The following is a 23,589-nucleotide window of genomic DNA, read 5'->3' as shown; positions in this document are numbered from 1 at the left end:
TGGTAGTTTAGTCTGCCCTGTTCCCATGATGCACTGGGCCAGGGACAGACTGATTTGCATATAGCCATGTTCTGAGCTGGGATGGGGCAGTGAGCTAAATAACGGTGATGGATCAAGCCCTGATCTTTGGACTGGGTAAGAGTGGTCTGCTTAATTTAGACACTCTGTTCATCACCACCCCCTTTTCTGAAGCATTATAAATGCAGCGCATCAGTGGTGGCACAAGGGTGAGCAGATACCTCGCAACTCTTATGGTGCATCTCTGCTGATTAGCACAATGTGTCAGAAGTCGTAAATCTGCCCCCTGGTGCCTGATTCACCCATGACATCATCATTCACGTTCTGGGCCCATCATTTGTGGGGGAGTCAAAGCTGTTGAGGGCACAGGCCTGAGTATGCAATGGTTATGGCCTTTTATGATTGTGACCCATCCTCATGAGGTCCAGGTAGATCTCTCAGGTCATGTATTGTTTGTCATCTGCCTGAATAGATGTTTTTAGGGACATCCACTTCACTGATCGCTGACATGGGCACATGACCTGAGACACGCTCAACCTTTTGACTACTGTCAGCAGATGTGATTTACATGCATTTAGTGTGGCTTGCAAAGTCGTCTCAGGATTGAATTTATTGACACAGTCGTGTCTATCCAAGTTTCATCATTGACAACAGACAGCAAACCACATTTTGTCCATGACACTACAGGTTGCTCATGTGAAAAACGTGGCAACGAGCTGATTACGAACTTGCATGCCCTGACCTCGGTTATGTGCAATGGCCCGGTTTCCCAGATTCAGAGCTAGCCGAGGTACCAGAGGTATGTGTAAGCCATGCGTTAAAGCAATGTTGAGCAAAACACAACAGGCTAATATGATCTTGCACACAACTTCTGGGGAGTACAGCAGCACACCCGCTGTATGGTCGTGACATTTGAATCGTAACTTCAACAGACCAAAAGAGCGTTCTATGATGGCTCGAGTCCGTATGTGTGCCCTATGGTGCCTACACTGAGGTACAGTGTTTGCCCGCCTGTATGGGTTGAGGAGGTGTGGGAAGAGTGCATACCCAGCGTTGCCTGAGGAGTAAAGAAAGGGCAGTTGGTTACATTTCCCTCTTTGATTTGCACAGGACATGATATATACTTTAGTACATGCAGTGTCTGTTGGGCCATGATTCTTACTGTACAATGGTTAATATTGGGGGGCATTCAGACATTTCAATGACATATATCACTCATTTTTAGTGCTTGGTACTTACCCAGTAGCCACATGTTGCCAAATTCTCCTGCAACCATCCACCGGGCAAGAGGTGACATGCGGAATATGAAGCTGTCATAGGTACTGCCTGGGAACACTGCATGCACATTAATGAACCTCCCACGGGCATCACAGACAGCTTGCACATTGATAGAATACCATTGGTGTCTGTTGCAGATGATGTGTGCAATGCCGCGGGGTGGCTGAAGGGCCACATGGTTACAATCAATTGAACCCAGCACACGTGGGAATTGTGCAAGGAGATAGATATCTCTTGCTGCCCTTTGTCTCATGGCTAGTGTATGTGGCATTTGTATGTGGTTGTGGGCTTTAGCAGTGATGCATCGCAGTACTTGATGCAGGCACTGCAACTGGCTCACCTGGGAAATGCCCACATAGTCACTGGAGACCCTTTTGGAAAGACCCAGTGGCAAAGAAATGGAGAGCAGAAAGGAACTTGAGATATGCTGGTATTGCATGTGAGCAGCAGGTCACATAGTCAAGCTCCTGCTCCCATTCACATACCATATCCAAGATGACTTCTGAAAGGAAACAGTACCTGCCCCTTACATCTTGGCTGGCCATTCCAAATAGGTTGGTCCTCTGTCTGAAGATCCTCTCTGCTCTCCTCCTCCTCCTCAAGTAGTTTTGCCGCATGGCAAGGGGCAGTGAAACAAACACATTCAGTGACATGTTGAAAGGTTTATGTGTGTCTGATCTGCATTTATACATGCTGCAGGGCTAGGATTGGCTGCAGTGTGTCATCTGGTCCATGGTGGGGGGTAGTAGGCACTTGGACAGGTGTTTAACCTTGGCTAAAATGATCAACTGCCACAGTCATATCTTCCGGGCCGGAATCAGAAATTCCGGGCCGGAATCGGAAGTTCCAGAACGGAATCGGAAATTCCGACGCAGTGATGGAAATTCTGACCCAGTGCCTGAAGTTCCGACCTGGAAGCGGAAATTTCGGCCCGGTGCGGACCTAAAGTTAGTAGTCGTAAGTTCATTCTGCGCAGCGGTCACGCGCAGTGGGAGCGCCGATTGTGCGCCGAAGGCGCGCCAAAGGCAAGCCCGTCTGGGCCCGTCCGCGCCTGGCCCGTGCCCAGTGCCAGAACCCCTGGCCCCCGCAGAGGCCAACCCATCCGCTGGACCTACGACGCCGCTACATTCAACGCTCTGAACACCGGCCGAACCCCCGGATGCTACCGAGCCACCACGAGACGCACCCACGGACCCTTCGGCTGCCGATCCTGCAACTTCTCCTGCTTCCGGATCTGCACTGCACCCGCCAAGACGATCACCAGCAGTAACCACCCGAAGTGCATCCTACTCAACACCCGCTCCGTCCTCAGACATGCCGTGGAACTCTGGAATCTCCTCGACACCACATCTCCAGACGTCGCCTTCCTGACAGAATCCTGGATGAACGCTTCCTCAGCACCCGACATCGCCATCGCCATTCCGGACGGATACAAGATCAGCCGGAGGGACCGCGTCAACCAGACTGGAGGAGGCATCGCCATCGTCCACAAGAACTCCATCCGCATCACGACCAACTCCGACGACACCATCACGGCGGCCGAACACCTGCACTTCCAGATCCACTTTGACCCCAAGACCACCCTCAGAGGCACCCTCATCTACAGACCCCCAGGACCCCGCTCACAATTCAGCGAAGACATTGCCGACTTCATCAGCCCACACGCCCTCCCCTCCGCCGACTTCATCCTCCTCGGGGACCTCAACTTCCACCTGGAGAACAACAACGACCGCAACACCACCACCCTGCTGGACAACCTTGCCAACCTCGGACTTAAGCAACTGGTCAGCACTCCCACCCACTACGCCGGCCACACGCTTGATCCAGTCTTCTCATCCAGCAAGCACATCACCTTCAGCCACTCCACAGGACCTCACTGAACCGACCACAGCTGCGTCCACTTCAGCTTCAGAAGAACGACAACCCACCACCACCCGCCACAGGTTCCTCACAGGAGCTGGAGCAAGATCACCGCCGAACAGCTCACCACCTCCCTCAGTCAGAACCCACCCGCCAGCACATTGTACCCCACCGAAGCAGCACGCAACCTCAGGAAGTGACTGTCCGACTGCGCTGACGACCTCGCGCCACTTAAGAACCCTACCAGCAGACCCAGAAGCAAGAAAGCCTCCTGGTTCACCGGCGAACTCAAGGACTCCAAGAAAATCTGCCGCACCCTCGAGAAAGCCTGGCTCCTCGACCAGACCACGGTCAACATGACCGCCCTCAAACACGCCACCCGCAAGCACCACCAGCTTATCCGCACTACCAAGAAGAAATCTCTGAAGGAACGACTGGACAACAACACCCACGACAGCAAGGAACTCTTCAGCATCGTCAAGGAGTTCTCCAACCCCAGCACCGGCAACAACGACATCACTCCTTCACATGACCTTTGCGACTCTCTCGCCTCGTTCTTCCACCGCAAGATCGCCGCCATCCACAACAGCTTCGGTGCACCATCAACGCACTCAACCGTCGAACCAACGCCCTCCACCACCACCCTCCGCACCTGGACCACAGTGACCACCGAAGACACAGCCCGCATGATGAACACCATCCACTCCGGATCTCCGACCGACCCCTGCCCCCACCACGTCTTCAACAAGGCCGACTCCATCATCGCACCCCAACTGCGGAACATCATCAACGCCTCCTTCAACACTGCTACCTTCCCGGAGAGCTGGAAGCACGCCGAGCTCAGCGCCCTACTAAAGAAACCAACAGCGGACCCCACCGACCTCAAAAACTTTCGCCCCATCTCGCTCCTCCCTTTCCCTGCCAAAGTCATCGAGAAGACCGTCAACAGACAGCTTGCAGCCTTCCTCGAGACGAACGGATCCCTCGACCCCTCGCAGTCTGGTTTTCGAGCCAACCACAGCACCGAAACCGCCCTCATCGCAGCCTCCGACGACATCAGAACCCTGCTCGACAACGGGGAAACAGCGGCCCTCATCTTCCTGGACCTCTCTGCAGCGTTCGACACCGTCTGCCACCGCAACCTAGTTCAACGCCTCAGCAACACCGGTATCCCATAGAAGGCACTGGAGTGGATCATCTCATTCCCCACCGGAAGAACACAGAGAGTCCGCATCCCCCCGTTTCGATCCGAGGCCACCGAAGTCATCTGCGGCGTTCCGCAAGGATCATCACTCAGCCCCACCCTCTTCAACATCTACATGAAACCTCTGGCAGCCATCGCACGCCAGCACAACCTCAATGTCATCTCCTACGCCGACGACACCCAACTGATCCTCTCCCTCACCACAGACCTCGCCACGGCCAGAACGAGCCTACACGAAGGGATGAAACACGTCGCCGAATGGATGAAGAACAGCCGCCTGAAACTGAACTCAGACAAGACGGAAGTCCTCGCCTGGGACCATCACCCTCCGCCTGGGACGACTCCTGGTGACCCCCTGCCCTGGGCACCACCCCCAAGCCAACAGATCACGCACGCAACCTGGGCTTCATCCTGGACTTGTCCCTCTCGATGACCAGACAAGTCAACGCCGTCTCCTCATCTTGCTTCAACACCCTATGCATGCTCCGCAAGATCTTCCGATGGATCCCGACCGACACCAGGAAGACGGTCACCCAGGCACTCGTCACCAGCCGACTGGACTACGGAAACGCCCTCTACGCCGTAACCACAGCCAAGCTACAGAAAAGACACCAACGCATCCAGAACGCCTCCGCCCGACTCATCCTGAACATCCCCCGACGCAGCCACATCTCCGGCCACCTGAAGGACCTGCACTGGCTCCCCGTCAGCAAGAGGATCACGTTCAGGCTCCTCACCCACGCACACAAATCTCTCCACGACCTGGGCCCCAAGTACCTCAACGACCGCCTGACCTTCTACACGCCCACCCGCCAGCTACGCTCGACAAGCCTCGCCCTCGCCGCCATACCACGCATCCGAAGAGCCACCGCTGGTGGCAGATCCTTCTCCTACCTGGCAGCCAAGACATGGAACTCCCTCCCCATCCATCTCCGGCTGACCCAGGACCATCTCGCCTTCAGGAGACAACTCAAGACATGGCTGTTCGAGCAATAGCAGACCCCCTCCCCCAAGCGCCTTGAGACCCTGCTGGGTGAGTAGCGCGCTATACAAGTGTGATGATTGATTGATTGATTGATTCTATGAATACCAAAAGTAGTTAGTTCATTCTGTGAATGCCAAAAGTAGTAAGTTCATCCTGTGAATGCCAAAAGTAGTAAGTGCATTCTGTGAATACCAGAAGTAGTAAGTGCATTTTGTGAATAGCAAAATGGTGGTAAGTTTAGGTTTTTGTCTTAAGTTCATTCTGTGAATCGGGCCCAGAGAATATTATCACATCTTGCCTCCTATAACCCTGATCTGGTTCTTTTAAAAGAAACTCATCTGACAGAACCGGAGGCGTTACAATTGAAAAATGGTTGGGTTAGTTCAGTTTTAGTTTCTCCCACCTCATCTAAGAAAAATGGCGTTATAATTTTATGTCACAAAAAATTTAAATGTAAGGTTGTATCGCAAGAAAAGGATATGGAAGGGAGATGGTTTTTGGCTAAATTGTTCATTAATAATATTTCTTTGACTATATTTAATGTTTATGGTCCTACTCAACCAGATTATTCTTGTTGGCCTATCTGTCAAACTTTTAGCTAATTTCCTAAAATCCTGGAAAGATTGTACTTTAATTGACTCTATTTACTCCTCAGATGGGAATCTTGTTCATAATGAATTTTTGTCATTTTATCAGGACTTTTACACCCCAGAATCCCCTCCTTCAAATTCTCTTATCCACTCTTATTTCACCAATATTCCTGCTCCATCTACTGGTCATCACAATGTTTCTACACTTGAAACGGATCAATCCCTTAAAGAAATTTACAATGCCCTAACAGTTCTTAAGAAAAGCAAAACACCCGGACCAGATGGCTTTTCAGTCAAACTTTATTTACATTTTTTCTAATCTATTGCTCCCCAAACTTTTAGATCTTTTTCATGAATTTTTTCTTTCTGGTCAGACCTACAGTACGTTCCAAGATGCTACAATTTGTTTGATAAATATAGAAGGTTGAGACCCCATGTTTTGTAAAAATTCTTGTTCCATATCCTTGGTTAATGTAGATTATAACATTTTTGCTAAATTACTTGCTCTACGTTTAGAACCTCTTATACCTTATTTAGTTGGTAAGGAGCAGTGTAAATTTGTTAAGGGTTAATTAACTTCGGATAACTCTTGTCTCTTTCTAAATGTCTTAAATAAGATTCCCTCTCTTTCCACCTCCCTTGCAGCAATTTCTGTTGAAGCTGAAAAAGTATTTGAGCTGATAGGGTCAATTGGTCCTTTTTATTTGAATCTTTGAAGTGACATGGCTTTGGACCCAAGATAAATGTCTTATTTCCTTATTATATTCTGCTCCTAGAACCTCAGTCCTAGATAATTTTTGTATATCCTCCTACTTTCCTTTACAACATGGTGACCGTCAAGGCTGCCCTCTTTCCCCTCTTTTATTTATCCTAGCCCTTGAACCCTTCTTTTTATTAATTCATAGTAACAATTCTATATCTGATTTTTCTTATGGTGATCACCATTTAAAAATGTCTGCATATGCAGATGACATTTTACTTTTTATATCCAACCCTGATATATCTTGTTGCATGAATTCTCTTCATTCTCCCTTGTCTCTGGTTACAAGGTTAATTCAGATAAAACAGAAATTCTCCCTCTCACAAAACTATGCACTCAACACTCTTTTTCTTCTACTGAATACTCTTGGAACAGATCTTAAATGAAATACCTAGGAATATGGTTCTCTAACTCCATTTCTTCTTCAGTTAAATTGAATACGGTTGCAGCCTTATCTCGTGATGATAAATTATTTTCATCCTGGAATGCCCTCTTTCTTTCTTGGTGGGGTCGATCAGATTCAGTCAAAATGATGATCACTCCCACTCTACTTTACACGTTATCTATGCTTCCTATTCATACTCTATCCTCGTATTTTAAGAAGATTGACTCTCGCCTTACCAAATTTCTTTTGGAAAAAAAAAAGCTAGAATATCCTTATCTCTTCTTCAGAAGACAAAATCCAATGGGGGTGTTAATTTTCCTGACTTTCGTACTTATTACAAAGTCTTTTGTCTCCGTCAAGCCTCCAAGTGGCTTCTTTCTGAACCCTCCCCTTTTAAACCTTTATGGTTCACTATTGAACGCTCTTTGCTTCGGCCTTTTTCCATGAAAGAAGTCCCTGCCTTTTTATCCAAATCTGCTCATTCTTCTTTCCCCTTCTTCAGGCATACTTGTTCTTTATTGAAACCTTTGACTCAATCAAAAATTGTTTCCAAGGAATCTTTTTTATGTTCACCACTATGGCATAATTCCCTTATTACTATTGACAACAGAACTATCTCTTGGCATTCCTGGAAACGAAAGAGAATAACCTGGGTAAATGACCTATTTGAAGGTTTGGAGCCATGCTCTTTTCCACATTTCCAATCCAAATTTGATTGTCCTTGCTCATTTTTGCAGAAATGTTCTACTTTAATGGCAGTAATTCTTTATTCCTTTTATTCTCTTCAACTTCATCTTCCTTGGAAAAAAACCCTCTTCTTAAAATTCTGATTATTCTCCCTAAGGCCTCCTTAATTTACAAACACATTATATCTCCTAATCTAAATCGTCCTTAGAGTAAAGTAGAGCTTGCTTGGGAATTGGTTCTGGAATGTTAAGGGAGCACCATCTTCTTGGATAAATTCTGGTCCCGTTCTCTAAAAATGTCTAGATCTTCCCCTGTCACTCGATCTATGTTCTTTCTCTATCATATGCTTTATTTCACCACTACGTCTATTGCTACTTTCTCACATTCTACTGACAATATTTGTTGGACTTGTGGGTCCCTACAGCTGACCTTATGAACCTACTTTTTCTTTGCCCTCCTGTTCATTGTTTTTGGAGGAAAATGTAGTCCCATATTTCCCATATTTTTTACTAGACTCTTTAAACTTACCTACTCATGTGCGTTGTCTTTTTGACCATACGTCGGCTTTAGCTTTTCAACAAATATCACTTAATTGGAAAAATTTGAAAATACTTTCCGTTCAGCACTGGTGGAATAATTTATGTCATTTTCATCAACTAGATATTGCTTTTGCCTCCTCTTGTAAACCATTGATAATAGACATCTATTTTGGTTGCCACTTACTTCATATTTAGATTAAACTGGAATAGAAAAAAAAATCTTGGTTACACTCGGAAAATTTTAAATCCCGTAATTTCCTTTTTCTCTGTTCTTTCATTCTTTATTCACTTGTTGGCATATTGTATTTCGCTAGTTCTAATATGATTGCTTTTCACATGTATTGAAGTTCTACATTATACATATTTCTTAGTTGTAAGAGTTTTATTTTTTTCCCCTTACCCTCCCTTCTTTCTCCCTCCCCCGTTATTACCTCCAAAAATAGAAATAGCTTTCCTTTTTGCTTTTATTGCTAGCTATACTCTGTTTTACATTTACTATGTCTTTGGTTTGTATCTGCTAGTATCTTGTATCTACTGTTACTACTCAATAAAGCTTTTTAAACGTAAAAGAAATGATAACTATATATCTACCAATTGGAATAAGGCAACTCACATAGTCTAGGGCTCAGAATAGGTCTCAAAACATTATTCCCATGCTCAATCCGTGATAGCTTGGCTGCGAGCAGGGAGGTTTAACTTCCGAGACAAGTATGTTAAGCATTTAAAAACACCAATTCAGTAAATAATTAAGACACAACACACAATAGGTAACTGGAGATATGAATTTGTAAAGATTTAGTACTATTGCGCCTATTGGGACATCTGGTTGCGCTAGACTGGGACAAAGTCAAAGTTTCAGGCCGACTACGATGGAGCCCTGCGCAGCTATCCCTTGTGGTATTACTCGGTCAAAGTTTTTACCTTCTTTTTTTTTTTTTTTTTTTCAATTTTAAATGTTTTATTGCGAGTTGATCAGGTTTACAAGCAAATACTATTCACAACACAAAAGAAGATAAAACCAACATACTAATTGAACAAAAACAGTAAATAATCCTTCATATATACAGCAGAAATTGTACGAACAATACACAACAGTGTTAACGCATAAAATTGGTAAACTAGGCTACTTAACCGGTTCCTCCCTCCATCCATCGCTCTACCGGTTCCCAAATTTTAGTTCCCATTATCCTCCTTTTACTGCCTTTTGTACTATATATTGCTCGCTCCATAATGTATCTTGCCAACATGCGTACTTGCCAGGAAGTAAAAGAGGGTGGGTCTGGGCTAATCCAATCTTGCGTCACACAGGAGCGAAAGATCCCAACAGAAATAAATAACAGTTTTTTATGATCATCTATCATAGATATATCAGAAATTCCTATCATACAAAGTTCGGACGTCAGTATTACAGGGATTCCAAGTATCAAAGAAAGAAAATGTTGCATTTCTGATAAAATTCTACTTAAATGTGGGCATGCAAAAAACATATGTACAGAGTCAGCTGCATGTAAGCCACATCTATTACAAGCAGTACCAACTGAGGAACCCCATTTAGAGATTTTGGCTGGTGAGTAATAAAGATCATATAGCACCATATAATGTTGAGTTCTACTCCTACCCGAAAGCAAAATGGAATTAGCCAAGTGGATAGATTCTTCCATCTTGATTAAGTTTGAGCCTAATTTCTCAACCCATAAATTTTGCCTAAACAATATATCATCTGGGTGTTTAGATAGCAACTGATTGTAAAAATAACCAATTTTCCTTCTTTGATACAAAGAGTCAATCAAAAAAATTCGTTGTAACGACGTTCGTTCTTGTTCTGATAGTGTATAAAAATAACTATGCCACTGTAAGTATTTAAAATAATCAGCATTGGTAAGTTTATATTTTAGTTGAAGTTCGATAAATGACATAAGTTTATTATTCTGTAAAAGATCCCCAAACTGGGTAATGCCAAGGTTACGCCATCTTCTCATAGTACTGTCTATAAATGGAAAAATATGAGAGGAGGTCAAGGGGGTATATCTCGTGATTCTGGGGATGTCAAAAATTCGTTTAATGAATTTCTAAGCCCTAAAAGCAGCTTTAACAATTTTAAATTTTGTTTTTTTGTAATAGCTGGGCTCGACAAATTTTAGTAAGCAACCCTTAGCCTCTGTCCCTAGAACCAATTCGTAAATAGATGGGGAGTGAGAATCTAAGATCGGAGCCTTTTCACTGACTATTAATGGGGCGATGAACTGCAATACTGATGATAAGTAATAATAAAAGAAATATGGTGTACCCCAGCCCCCCCTATCTTTTGAGATGATCATTTTTTGATAGGCTCTACGAGGTCGCTTATACCCCCAAAGGAATCTTCCTGTCATTTTCTCCAGCTGTTAAAAAATAAGCGTAGAGAATTCTAAAGGAATACAACGGAATAGATATAAAAATTTAGGGAGAATCATCATCTTCAAAACATTATTTCTGCCGTATAAAGAAAAATGTAAATGATTAATGCGCTCTAGTAGAGTATTAGATTCCTTTATCATGGGTAGGATATTTATTTCTGGAATTTGTGAAACTGGTGATGTGATCTTAATAATCAGATATGTTGCAACGGGAACTATGTTGTTATGTAATGGGGGATTTTGACCAGTAAATAAAATTTGCGTCTTGGCCATATTTAATTTATAACCCGAAAAGGCGCCGAATTGATTAGCCAGGTCTTCTATCCTTGGGATTGCTTTAACTATATCTGTAGTAAGGACAACTACATCGTCAGCATATGCTAGTGCCCTATAGTGTATGTCTGCTGCTACTACAGGTGTGATATCATATTCATGATTCAATTTGTTTAGAAAAACATCGATATAGATTGCAAATAGCAAAGGAGAAGCAGGGCACCCCTGCCTGGTACCACGGCAAATTGGAAAAGTGGTTGACTTATTTATTCCAATTTTGATAGATGATATAGGAGTGTTATACAGAGCTTTCAGTGCTCTTATCATACTTGGTCCAAACCCCTTAAATGCAAGTAAATCCCATAGATAGGGCCAGGCCACTCGATCAAACGCCTTCTCGGCATCTAAAAGAATTACCCCCACTGATGTGTTTGTGCCTTCTGCCCAATCAAGCAAGGAGATTACTCTACGAACATGATCAGTGGTATCCCTTTTGGGTATAAACCCATGTTGCCAACGTGATACTATAGTTGGAATTATCACAGATATCCGATTTGCTAAGATTTTTGAAAAGGCTTTGCTATCGGCATTTATAAGTGAAATCGGCCTATAAGAGGCCGGGTCTAAGGGAGGTTTGTCCTTCTTTATAAATGCCATGATGGTCGATTCGGCCCAGGATGGGGGGGGTTTCTCCTTTCTGTGCTATCAAGAATGTTGTTAGCAAGTCTTGTTTTATCACATTTCTAAACAACCGATAGAATTCTAATGGAATTCCGTCTGGACCCATAGCTTTTCCACTGGCAAGAGATAGAAGCGCGGAATTTATCTCTTCCCAGGTTATATCCTGTTCTAAAAACTGGATCTGCTCAAGAGAAAGTTTGGACACATTGTCGTTTTGAATAAAATTTAGAAATGGTTCGCTAGTATGGTCTAAGGAATCTTGAGCATATAACTTGAGGTAAAATTGTCGAAAAACCTCTAGGATTTCATCAGGTTTAGTATGTATTAGACCAAGCTCATCTTTGATTGCGCCAATAAAAGTTGATGCCACCTTTTGTCTCGTTCTTTTTGCCAAGATTTTGCCAGATTGTTCTCCCATCTCAAATATCTGTGCTCTCATAACTGCAGATTCTTCTGCCAATTTAACTGCAAACACGTCATAAAGTTTTGCTTTATGAATAGCTAATGAAGATTTAATGGGTTCAATAATCTGATTATTCTTTATAGCATTTGTCAGTTTCTGTTCCCAATCGCTAACTAGTTTGTATAAACGGTCCATTTTATCACGAATACTTTTTTGTTTATTAATTGAGTATGAAAGAGTCTCTCCTCTCACACCCGCTTTAAATGTGTCCCATACAATTTTAGGAGAGGCACTACCCCTGTTAAATTCAAAAAATTCCGTAATCCACTTGCCCATATGTTCTATATATTTTGAATCCGCCAACAGCTTTCGATCAAAAGACCACTGCCTTACGCTGATGCTGGAATAGGTTTTTAGTTCTATCATGATTGGGTTATGATCCGATATTACTCGGGGGAATATCTCAAATGTAACATTATCGATAAGGGAGGCTTCAATAAAAAAATAATCTAACCTCACCAACTTCTGATGAGGAGCAGAAAAAAAAGTATAGTCTGGTGAAAGAGGATTCTTAGCAAATGCTACATCAAGCAGTCCATATTCTACTATTAAGCCTTTTAAGGCTTTGTAAGTCTTTTTCTTTAAACCCGTATAACCAGCACTGCCATAGAGATCCAGGCCCCTATGTAAATGGATATTAAAATCACCACAGAATATCAAGGGGGATGGCCATTGAGATAACTCTAAGCTTAAAAAATTCAGACTTTCGGGATCATCTATATTAGGAGCATATATTGAGCAGATGGTATAGATTTTATTATAAATATTAATTTCCAGAATAACCCATCTGCCACATGAATCAGCCTTACTACGCTTAAGAGATCCCAAGCCTCTTCTCATAAGTATAGCTACTCCTTTTGTAGTAGTTCCTTGACGTGTACAAGCCAGTAGATGCATGCCTAGATCACTAAAGCAGTGCCGGTCATTCCAGGTCAAGTGTGATTCTTGTATGCATAGCAGGTCTATTCGCATAGCCTGTATCATCTGTGCACAAATCCCCCTCTTCCTTTTGTTATTTAACCCACACAGATTCCATGAGCAAATCCTTAATTTACCCAGCATTTCCTTTCGATATGGTAGACCATAAGAACAGAAAGAGCAGGAAAAAATATAATGCACATGTTTCTTATGGCTGAGATACCCGCCACCCCCTCTCAACACAATCCCCAAGGATGGGAAACCGGAAACGGTTCTGAACTTTTGGAAGGCGGGAGGGAGTGACCCTCCCGGCCGTATTTATTAAAATATGAAACAAAATCAAAACATTAAAATAACAGTTTCATATTATGTACAATTTCATTTCCACATTACGATGTTTGGCTAACCTTAACAGATCTCTAATACAAAGGTTCTCCTAGCCGAACTAACATCCTACAAAAACATTTGACTTGAAATTGTACATCCTAACGTTAAGGGCCAACGGCAAGGTCGTAACCAGTGTCAGATCCCTAAACCAGAAATACCACCCTCACTTGTGAGGGGACCAACCGCACAGAGGCGTACCTCAAGTGCATCTACCAATTTCCCTTGGACTTGACGGGGGCCCCAATGAACTCGACGCCATTTAACGGTCGTCCGAGGACTCGTGTGAGGTGTCTAAGAGGTAGCGTAAACCCCCTCCCGAACCCCACACAACTTACCCATCTGCCGTCGCAGATGTCCTGGCCCCGGGAAATTCCCCAGGAGGGCCCGTAGCCCCTCCTATCCAGGAAGGGGCCTTGACCACCTTTCCTTTCCTTCCGGCGGCCTATCCTTAGACGGGACCGCCTCCCCGTTGAGGGGCCAATGGCCACCTCCCCCGAGCGCTCCCATCCGTAATGGGTGACGCCCCCCCATAGGGATCTTCCAATTACTGCTCACCGATCATGACCTTACCGCTCGACAATAAATACGACAAATCTACCTAAATTACTAAATTACAAAACAATTATAACTTATTACAAGCATGATTACTGATCAACACTAGTGCAAAATACTTTATTTGCAAAACATACTGAAAGTGACCATCTTTATTGCATATTCAAAAATATCATGACAATCATCACAACCTGTAAGAAAATAGAGTCACCACATCAAAACTTTATTCAAAACAACTAGCTGTCCTCAGGGGCTGGTGGGTGGGTCAAAATTGGCTCTTCGTTCCGTCTCGAGCTCACGTGCAGCGGGGAGGTGCAGCTTCAGAGCATAGGAACAAGAGGATGCTTTCTTGGCTTGTTGCTCCTTTTATCCGTCTTCAGGGCGGGCGTAAACCCGCCCCCGCCTGCCTCCGAGGGCGTGGCCGATCGCGTCAGTGTCTAGGACAACCCACTCCAGGGCGGGAAAAGGCGCGCCCCGGCTACGCCGCTTCGGGCATACCAGCCGAGACTCGCTTCCCGCCCAAGATGGCTTCCCGGGGGGATCGTGGTACTCCACCATACGTTCGGGGGGACCGAATGGTCGCCCCTTTCCATATGGCTGAGATACCCGCCACCCCCTCTCAACACAATCCCCAAGGATGGGAAACCGGAAACGGTTCTGAACTTTTGGAAGGCGGGAGGGAGTGACCCTCCCGGCCGTATTTATTAAAATATGAAACAAAATCAAAACATTAAAATAACAGTTTCATATTATGTACAATTTCATTTCCACATTACGATGTTTGGCTAACCTTAACAGATCTCTAATACAAAGGTTCTCCTAGCCGAACTAACATCCTACAAAAACATTTGACTTGAAATTGTACATCCTAACGTTAAGGGCCAACGGCAAGGTCGTAACCGGTGTCAGATCCCTAAACCAGAAATACCACCCTCACTTGTGAGGGGACCAACCGCACAGAGGCGTACCTCAAGTGCATCTACCAATTTCCCTTGGACTTGACGGGGGCCCCAATGAACTCGACGCCATTTAATGGTCGTCCGAGGACTCGTGTGAGGTGTCTAAGAGGTAGCGTAAACCCCCTCCCGAACCCCACACAACTTACCCATCTGCCGTCGCAGATGTCCTGGCCCCGGGAAATTCCCCAGGAGGGCCCGTAGCCCCTCCTATCCAGGAAGGGGCCTTGACCACCTTTCCTTTCCTTCCGGCGGCCTATCCTTAGACGGGACCGCCTCCCCGTTGAGGGGCCAATGGCCACCTCCCCCGAGCGCTCCCATCCGTAATGGGTGACGCCCCCCCATAGGGATCTTCCAATTACTGCTCACCGATCATGACCTTACCGCCACAGGCCGGATAGTTGACCGGCTATCCGGACCCCCCACAACCACTCCTGCCTAAAGGTCATGTTATAAACTCTTTAACCAAGCTATGAAGTCTCCTATGAGTAACTCATTCCCCACCCGGGACAAATGAACACCATCCCCCAAATACATACTGTCCCCTTTGATACAACCATGCGAAACAGAATGCAGTGTACTTGAGCGGAACAATCTACTCACTTTGTTATTTATTTTCCTTACTGAATGATTAAGAGCAGATACCGAAATAGCCCCCCGCCACACTTTTCGTGGGATCATATGGGACCATGCAATTGTGCACCCTGGAACTCTTCTTGCCAACCAACTTACTGTGGAAAGCATTGCCTCAAGAAGAAGTCGTCTACCAGTGGCCACCAAATCGTTGCCCCCAAGATGGACTATGATTATAGACGGCGGTGACCTTGTCCGCCCTAACAAACCCTCGAAAAAGGATTGAAACTGGTCAATACAGAGCCCGCCCTTTCCGTAGAAGGACACACTGTACCCGTATTCCCCAGCCACGTGAATCATGTCACCTGCTTTGAATACGTCCGCGGCACGCCTCACGTATGAGTGGCCCACGACCCACACCTCCTTTTTCACAGCCGGTGATGTCTGACCGCTGGTCCCCAGGTGTCGGGTCGACTGCACAGTCCGCCCCGCCTCGTAGGCTTGCGCAACTGAAAACCAAACAAAAACAAGAAGCGTGAGTACATCATTACAGCTTCACAACATGTGCAACCGCACATACCTTACAGTTCGAGGACCAACGCCCCACACGTTTTACTTCTTCTACACTCAGACCCCTGGCTGTAGCCTCTGTAGCAGCCCCTATCCGAAAGGAATGGGTCCCAAACTCGCCGGGGTTCAAGCCCGCGGCCGAAATCGACATCGCAAGCACCCGCTGGAACTGAAACCTCGTCAGTGGGGTGGCGTCAGCGTGTCTCAACAAGGTCCCCCCCCATGATGCCACCCTTTGCGCTAAATATTCCTCTACGCAAACCACAGGGCACATGGAAGACCCGGGAATCCTTTGTATGATTATGCAGTCCCCAATCGCACCCTGATCGGTTTTGGACCTGACAAACGAGACAGTCATCGTCTCCCCCTTGACCTGAATGTGCTCTCGGCACAGTCCCCCCATTGTATCCTGCTTGTTCTTCGCCACTAGTTCGCTTACCCGCATAGCCCCATGGAATGCTAGCGCAAAAGCGGCTCGGAATAACACTGTTTCATACTGTGATGAACACGTTGCAGGGAGTACGGATAATAACAGGGCCAACCTATCCAGACCTATCGGGTGCCTCTCATCTGCTCTGCGACCCTCAAGGCGTTGCCACCCACGTAGCGCTTTCTGCACCACGAAAGACGCTGTCGGGTCCTGGATCCCATGAGCCCTTGCCATAAAGGAAATGGTGGCCCGATGCCTCTGGGCCGTAGCTACTGATTTGCCTGCCTGATGTAAAGACAGCAAAAATTTTACGACAAGCTCCTCCTGGCCCCAAAGCTCCCCCCTAGCAGAACCCAAAAAGGACCAATAGGAACGGAACGCCCCTTCGTATGCCTTCCTTGTCCTGGGTGCTAAACTCTCTCCCACGAGGTTTTGTAGTTCGGGGCACCGAGAGACCAGAGAGCTTCGGGAAAGGGTGCCGCCACCGGGTCCGCTGTGGGCAGAAAACCCCAAAAGGCCTGCATACGGAAACGAGAAAGCGCATCAGCCGCTTGGTTCAGTACCCCCGGGACATGTCTTGCCCTAAAGAGCACATTCAACTGCATGCACAATAACACAATTTCTTTAAGCAGTCTCAGCATCCATTTGCAACGTGCTGCCTGACTATTGATACTCTCAACCACGGTCATGTTGTCAGACCAAAACACCACAGAGTGATCCCGGAACCCCTCAGGCCAAGTTTTCAGGGCCACCAAAATAGGGAAAAGTTCGAGAAAAGCAATGTTACTCGTCAATCCGCACTCGTGCCACCATGGCGGCCATTTTTGAGCCGACCATTGTGTGCCGAATATGGCACCAAAACCTATACTCCCCGCCGAATCTGTCCACAGCCCCAGCTCCTCAGAGGACACCGTCGGTTTGTTCCAGACAATTCGACCATTGAAATCCGCCAGAAATGCCAACCAAATGCGCATATCCTGGCGAACCTCTGCCGAGAGCCTCGTGCGGTGATGACCCTCCTTCAGGCCGACCATGGCTTGTGCAATCGAGCGGGAAAAGGGGCGGGCCATCGGCATTACTCTCAGGGCAAAATTCAACTGGCCCACCACTTGTTGCAATTGATGCAGTTTTACCTTAGTCTCACTAATACATGTTTCAAGTGATGCCCTGAATTTTAAAAACCTTTTCTCTTGGTAATCGAAAACAACCCTCTACCGAGTCGAGCTCGATCCCCAGAAACTCGAGGGAAGTCGAGGGACCCACGGTCTTACCTGGCGCCAATGGCACACCAAATTGGTTCATTAAGACACAAAATTCATGTAAAGCCTGTCCACATTCTGGATCCCCGGCTGCCCCCAGGAACAGAAAGTCATCGAGATAATGCATAACATGTTGAAAACCCGTCTTCTTTGTGAAGACCCATTGCAGAAAACAACTGAACTTTTCAAAATAGGCACAAGATATAGAACATCCCATTGGCATACATCTGTCCATGTAATAGCGACCCTGAAACCTGAAACCAAGGAGACGCTGATCGTCTGGGTGTACCGGGAGCAACCGGAACGCTGACTCGATGTCTGATTTTGCCATCAGCGCCCCGGGCCCCAGGCGATTCAACATGGCGACGGCCTCATCGAAAGATGCGTACCGCACCGAACACACTTCCGGGTCTATCGCATCATTCACGGAAAGACCACGTGTGGCTGACAAGTTATGTATCAGCCGAAACTCACCCGGGTCCTTTTTGGGGACCACCCCTAGAGGGGAACAAACAAAGTTAGCAACCGGTGGCAAATCAAATGGACCGGCGACACGACCTCGAGTCACCTCTTTCCCAATCTTTACCTGTACCACAGCCGTATGCTGCAAGACCGATAGTTGATTTTTACAGTTTGCTACACCCTGAAAATCCCCCACTGGGATGCGGAAACCATATGAAAACCCGCCTCGCAACACCCCAGCGGAAACATGATCCGGGTATTCGCTGAGCCAAGGAATCATTGCCATGGTATCAATCGGAGTAGGTAAAGGCGCCCCTCGGACTATTTCAGACCTGTTTGGCGCTTCCCTTACCACCGTTATCACCCGTTTTGGCTCTGCACATGGACTCAGGATGGGATGGCTGCCCACACCCCCCACATTCATGTCTGAACTTGCATGACCCCTGGGGCCTCGTACATTTTCCTCTGTTAAAATTCCAACAAATCCCCCTTTTACCTGCGTTGCCACTCGGCTTCGAGTGGTACTCGTTACCTGCACCCGTCCGAAAGGGTGTCCCAGAGTATTGGCGGGAAGATTCACCCCCGTTACTCCCTGACAATGGCACTCTTAACATTCCTGTACTCTCCATTTTTTGCCATGACACGGAGTCGTAACAATCCCAAGTCAGAACTGGGTCGTGTTCCTTAGCTTTTCTAAAAATATTGTCATAGCAGAACCACTGATTGCCCCCATACGCTACGGAATACTCCATGATACGTGATTGATAAATAGGCAACTCGGTCAGCAACTCGGGCCTGCGCTCGCCCATGATGGAGGTAAAAATGCCCCACGCTCTGCCCCAAGTACCAATGTTTTCGTCAATCTTAAAGGCGGCCATTTTTGTGCGCCAAACACTCGGATGCATGAGCTCCTTTTGGCTCTTAACATGCTCCATCTCGTAATGGTCGGTAAGCAAAGAAAAAATATTAACATACTTATTCGCCCAAATCTTTTCCTTAATTTCCAGTGGAACATGCTGAGCCACCTTCTCCCTTCGTGAAGGTACAGACCCCTCCCCCGCGATCGGCAATGGCCGCTTACCTGAACCAGAAGCTGCATTTGCCGCCGAACCTGGGCCTGTTGCATTTTCCGCCGCCGGAACCGGCGGGGTAACAGAAGATGGTGCCTTCACAGCCTCCCTAGATTCCCACAGTTGTCTCATTACTGCCCGGGCGTCGTCAGCCGTGGTGCCCTCGCTATCTCTTCCCAACCACGCTGCCAATTGTGCCGCTAACTCGGGAGGCATATCTTCCCCGGTCACGGGGGTGACCACCACGGGGATCGGATTCCCCTCCTTCGGCACCGGGGTTGGCTCCTCAAGTGGGGTATCGGGAACCGGGGTTTCCCCCCCAAGCGCCCCCCTTCTGGACCTCTTGCCTCTCCCACCGGGGACTACTCCCGGCAAAGGCCGTTTCGGTCCTCCCTCCCCGTTCTTAGCCGCCATCTGCTTCTTCAAATCGGCTACCTCCTTCATGAGCATGCGGAGCATCTGATCGGTACCGACCCGCTTTCCGACTTTCTTGGGCATTCTCAGACGGGATATCTGTAAGACAAAAAGAAAGATTACAACGCTCAAAATTGGCTCTTCGTTCCGTCTCGAGCTCACGTGCAGCGGGGAGGTGCAGCTTCAGAGCATAGGAACAAGAGGATGCTTTCTTGGCTTGTTGCTCCTTTTATCCGTCTTCAGGGCGGGCGTAAACCCGCCCCCGCCTGCCTCCGAGGGCGTGGCCGATCGCGTCAGTGTCTAGGACAACCCACTCCAGGGCGGGAAAAGGCGCGCCCCGGCTACGCCGCTTCGGGCATACCAACCGAGACTCGCCTCCCGCCCAAGATGGCTTCCCGGGGCGATCGTGGTACTCCACCATACGTTCGGGGGGACCGAATGGTCGCCCCTTTCCATTCTTCGCACTTCCAAAAACACATATCAGAAAATCGAGATTTAAAGTTAAGGTTCATCTTCAAAACAATTACCACATCAAACGTTATAGTCTCTACTTTCCTTTTAAGAGATTTGCTCTTCACCTGATCAAACTCGCACCCTTCCCCTCCCATTCCCCCCCTCTTGGCCCCACCCCTCCCCCACCCCCACCTCCACCCCCACCCAAAGAGAGGCAGAGGGACTAAAGAGTCCCTCATCTTGATGAAAATGTGAGATGCAACTTTGTGGAGCTCACCACTAATCTCCAACAAAACATCAAGGTATATAAGACCTCCATCATCTAAAAAAAAAAGGAGACATGAGCTAATATACTAGATAGACTAAAAGAAAAGGAAAAAAAATAGACGTGGACGATCTTACCAAATGAATAATATCACTATCTATGGCACTCATTACTGTTAGATATTCCGTGAGGGAGAACTAAATTAGGTCATATTAAATCATATTGGTGCCAGTAACTCTTTAGCTGCTCCCTCTGTAGTTAAGAAATGTGTTTTCTCCTTGAAAATAACCTTCAATTTAGCAGGATTAAGGAGATAGGCCTGTGCTCCCTTTGCTTGGAATGTTGGAATCAGCTGTCGCAATTGCCATCTAAGTTGTACAGTAGAATGGCAATAGTCGGGGCGGACAAAAAACTCATGACCCTTCCCCCTGCGCTTTCTATCCGGTCTAGCTAAATCATAAAGGGCTTCTCTTGCCAGAAAATTATTTAGACAAATAAGAATAGCCCTAGGTTTGGTATTAGAATCGCTTCTAGCATGTTTTTGAAAGGGGAATCTATGCGCCCTTTGAAGTTCTATATCCCACTTCCATTGGGTAAGCTCCGGGAAGGCTTCAGTAAACAACTCTACTACGAATTTTCTGATATCTCCCCCCTCGCTAGCTTCAGGAATACCTAAAATTCGCAGGTTATTCCTGCGTGATCTATTTTCAAGGTCAACCAGCTTCCAATTGATCTCTTCTTTCAGCCCCTCAAGTGACGACAGCTGTTTGTTCTGATGAGACATTGAGTCCTCAATTGCTGAGATCCGAGCTTCTGCTTCTACCACCCTAGCAGATATCTCAGTACATGTTTTACCAACACGTCGAAGATTATTTTGGAGACGGCGAACTGCGCCTTGAGTGCGTAAGTTCTCAGTTCTGGTTTCTTCACGATGCTGAAGCATAACTTGAAATAGCGTATTTAGTGTTATTTCAGATGTCTCGGACATTTCAGATGTTAACACCACAGGAGTAGGGGCAGGAGAGAGCTCAGTGGAAGTACCTTGAATTGTAATAACCGTGTGTTCATCGTCCCCCCAATCAGGTCTCTCCGAAGATTTATCATTATCAATGTCAGAATCTTGGGGGGAACTATACGTACTTTTTCCACTCTCATCATCTTCCCACTCACCGCCTCCTTCTGTCCCATCCTCGTTACAGCTGCCGGCTTCCAGTGCACTTGATAAGTCGGACATCGAATAGAATTGTCCTGCTGAATCCGTTGATTCCACTTCTACATGCAGATTAGCTATCTCAATAATCTCCATTGTATCTTGAATGATGATGCCTGGAGGTAGAACCATCTCCGCATGGATCTGCTGTGCAGTGTCAGCCGGATCAGTTGTAGGGGTTAAAGGGATTAAAGAATCATTATTAGCCAGTGTGGTTTGTTGAATTGAAAGTTGTTCAGGCTGAGCCAGCTGCTCAGAAACTGCCTCTTGCTCCCCTTTCCCTTTGTTGATTTTATTTGCTTTCCTGAAGATTCCTTATATTCTCGGAGTTGTAACTAAACTGGGACTACCAATCCCAGAATGCACCGGTAAGGTATCTGTTTGGTCCCGGACTGGAGCAGAAACAGGAGCGCTCATATTTTGAATTGTAATGCCTCCCGGTTTGATTTTCTGAGCCGCTGCTGGTACAATGGATTCACAAGTAAGAGCCGCTTCCTGAACTTGAGCTGCTGGGTCTGTCACAGCGCGGGTCTTCGGCTTCGGCTTCGGCTTTGTTTTTACCGGCATGTTTTGCATAGCGGATAGAGCACTGCACTCTACCGCCGTTGACCTCTGAGACCGGCAGTCTGAGTTGGAGACACACCAAGGTCTGCGGCAAGGGCTTCGGGGAGTGATCTCACGGGAGTCGCGCGCTCCTCCTCTCCTTGCGGGTCGCCAGCGCCAAACTGCTAGCAATGAGCGGTAGAGACTCCGATGCACATCTCTCTGCATCTCCGCATTCCCGACTCCCGCTTATACAGATTGCCAGAGAAACCAGGTTCTTAGCGCGCCATAGCAGGTTAGAAAGTGAAGATAGTGGTGAGACCACTAACGCTGCTCCTCACACGGGCGACCTCACGCCCGCCATCATGCCGTCGTTTAAAGTTCTTAATCAACTTCTGTTTCCCAAAGTTTTTACCTTCTGACTTAGAAACGTTTCTGGAACTTTTTTCTGCCGGGGTCCCTTGAGGCTTGTCACCAGTTTGGGCCTGAATGCTCCAAAACGGTCCTTGAAAATTTGGGGCTTCAGTTCTCACAACACACTTGGACAAATCCCTTAGAAATATATTGGACACACTCCAGGTTGGGGATTCTTGGTGGTGATGGTCCAGGCAAGCTCTGTTAACATGTAGCTTGCAGGGAGTCCACACTTTAGTCCTCTTGAAGCCAGTTACGTCCACAGGGCTGTAGTTCCAGATTGTACAGCAGACGCAGTCACTCAGAGTGCAGGGTTTGGGTGGTGCAAATGAACTTCTAGCACAGACTGTCCCTGGGCCTGGTTAGGCACAGCCCAGAGTCAGTTACCATCAGTACCAGTCAGTAAAAAATGGTGGTTACCAGGGTACAGGAGGACTTTGTAACAATTCCACTTTGTGAGTCTGGCATGACTTTTTTTTCCTGCTCTGGTTTGTGTATCAAGTGACACATTCGTGGCTTAGACACAGGGCGCAGGTATGTACAAAATGGAAATCTATAACTGCTAATTCAGTCTGTACATATTAGTAAATATTTCAGGAATTGCGTCATTGCAGACTAAAAGTAACATAAGATATCACTTCAAGAAGACATGCTAATGAGTTATTACAGGCCATGCAGTTAAAAAGCAGCAACATACATTAAAACAGTGTTATTTAACACCCAACGCATAATATCTACAAAAAAGTGACACCGCCGGAACAGGAACAGGGACAGAAACTCTGAACTTTCATTGAAGTGTGATGTTCTATCGACCGAACTACCCAATCACACAAAAGTTTTCTAATTAGACAGAACGAATTGCCATGCAGAAATATGATGTGTTATTTGTACACTATCAGTTCAGTAGAACTTATTAAAATGTATGCAGGGCAAGCAGAAAAGCTGAATTTGAACTCCCTAAGCAGAGTACTTGTGCACAGAGGCTTTCTGAACA

Source organism: Lissotriton vulgaris, chromosome 3_1 (assembly GCF_964263255.1).
Source record: "Lissotriton vulgaris chromosome 3_1, aLisVul1.2, whole genome shotgun sequence".
NCBI lineage: Eukaryota > Metazoa > Chordata > Amphibia > Caudata > Salamandridae > Lissotriton > Lissotriton vulgaris.
The sequence above is the reverse complement of the archived record's forward strand: the minus strand, read 5'-3'. Positions refer to the sequence as shown.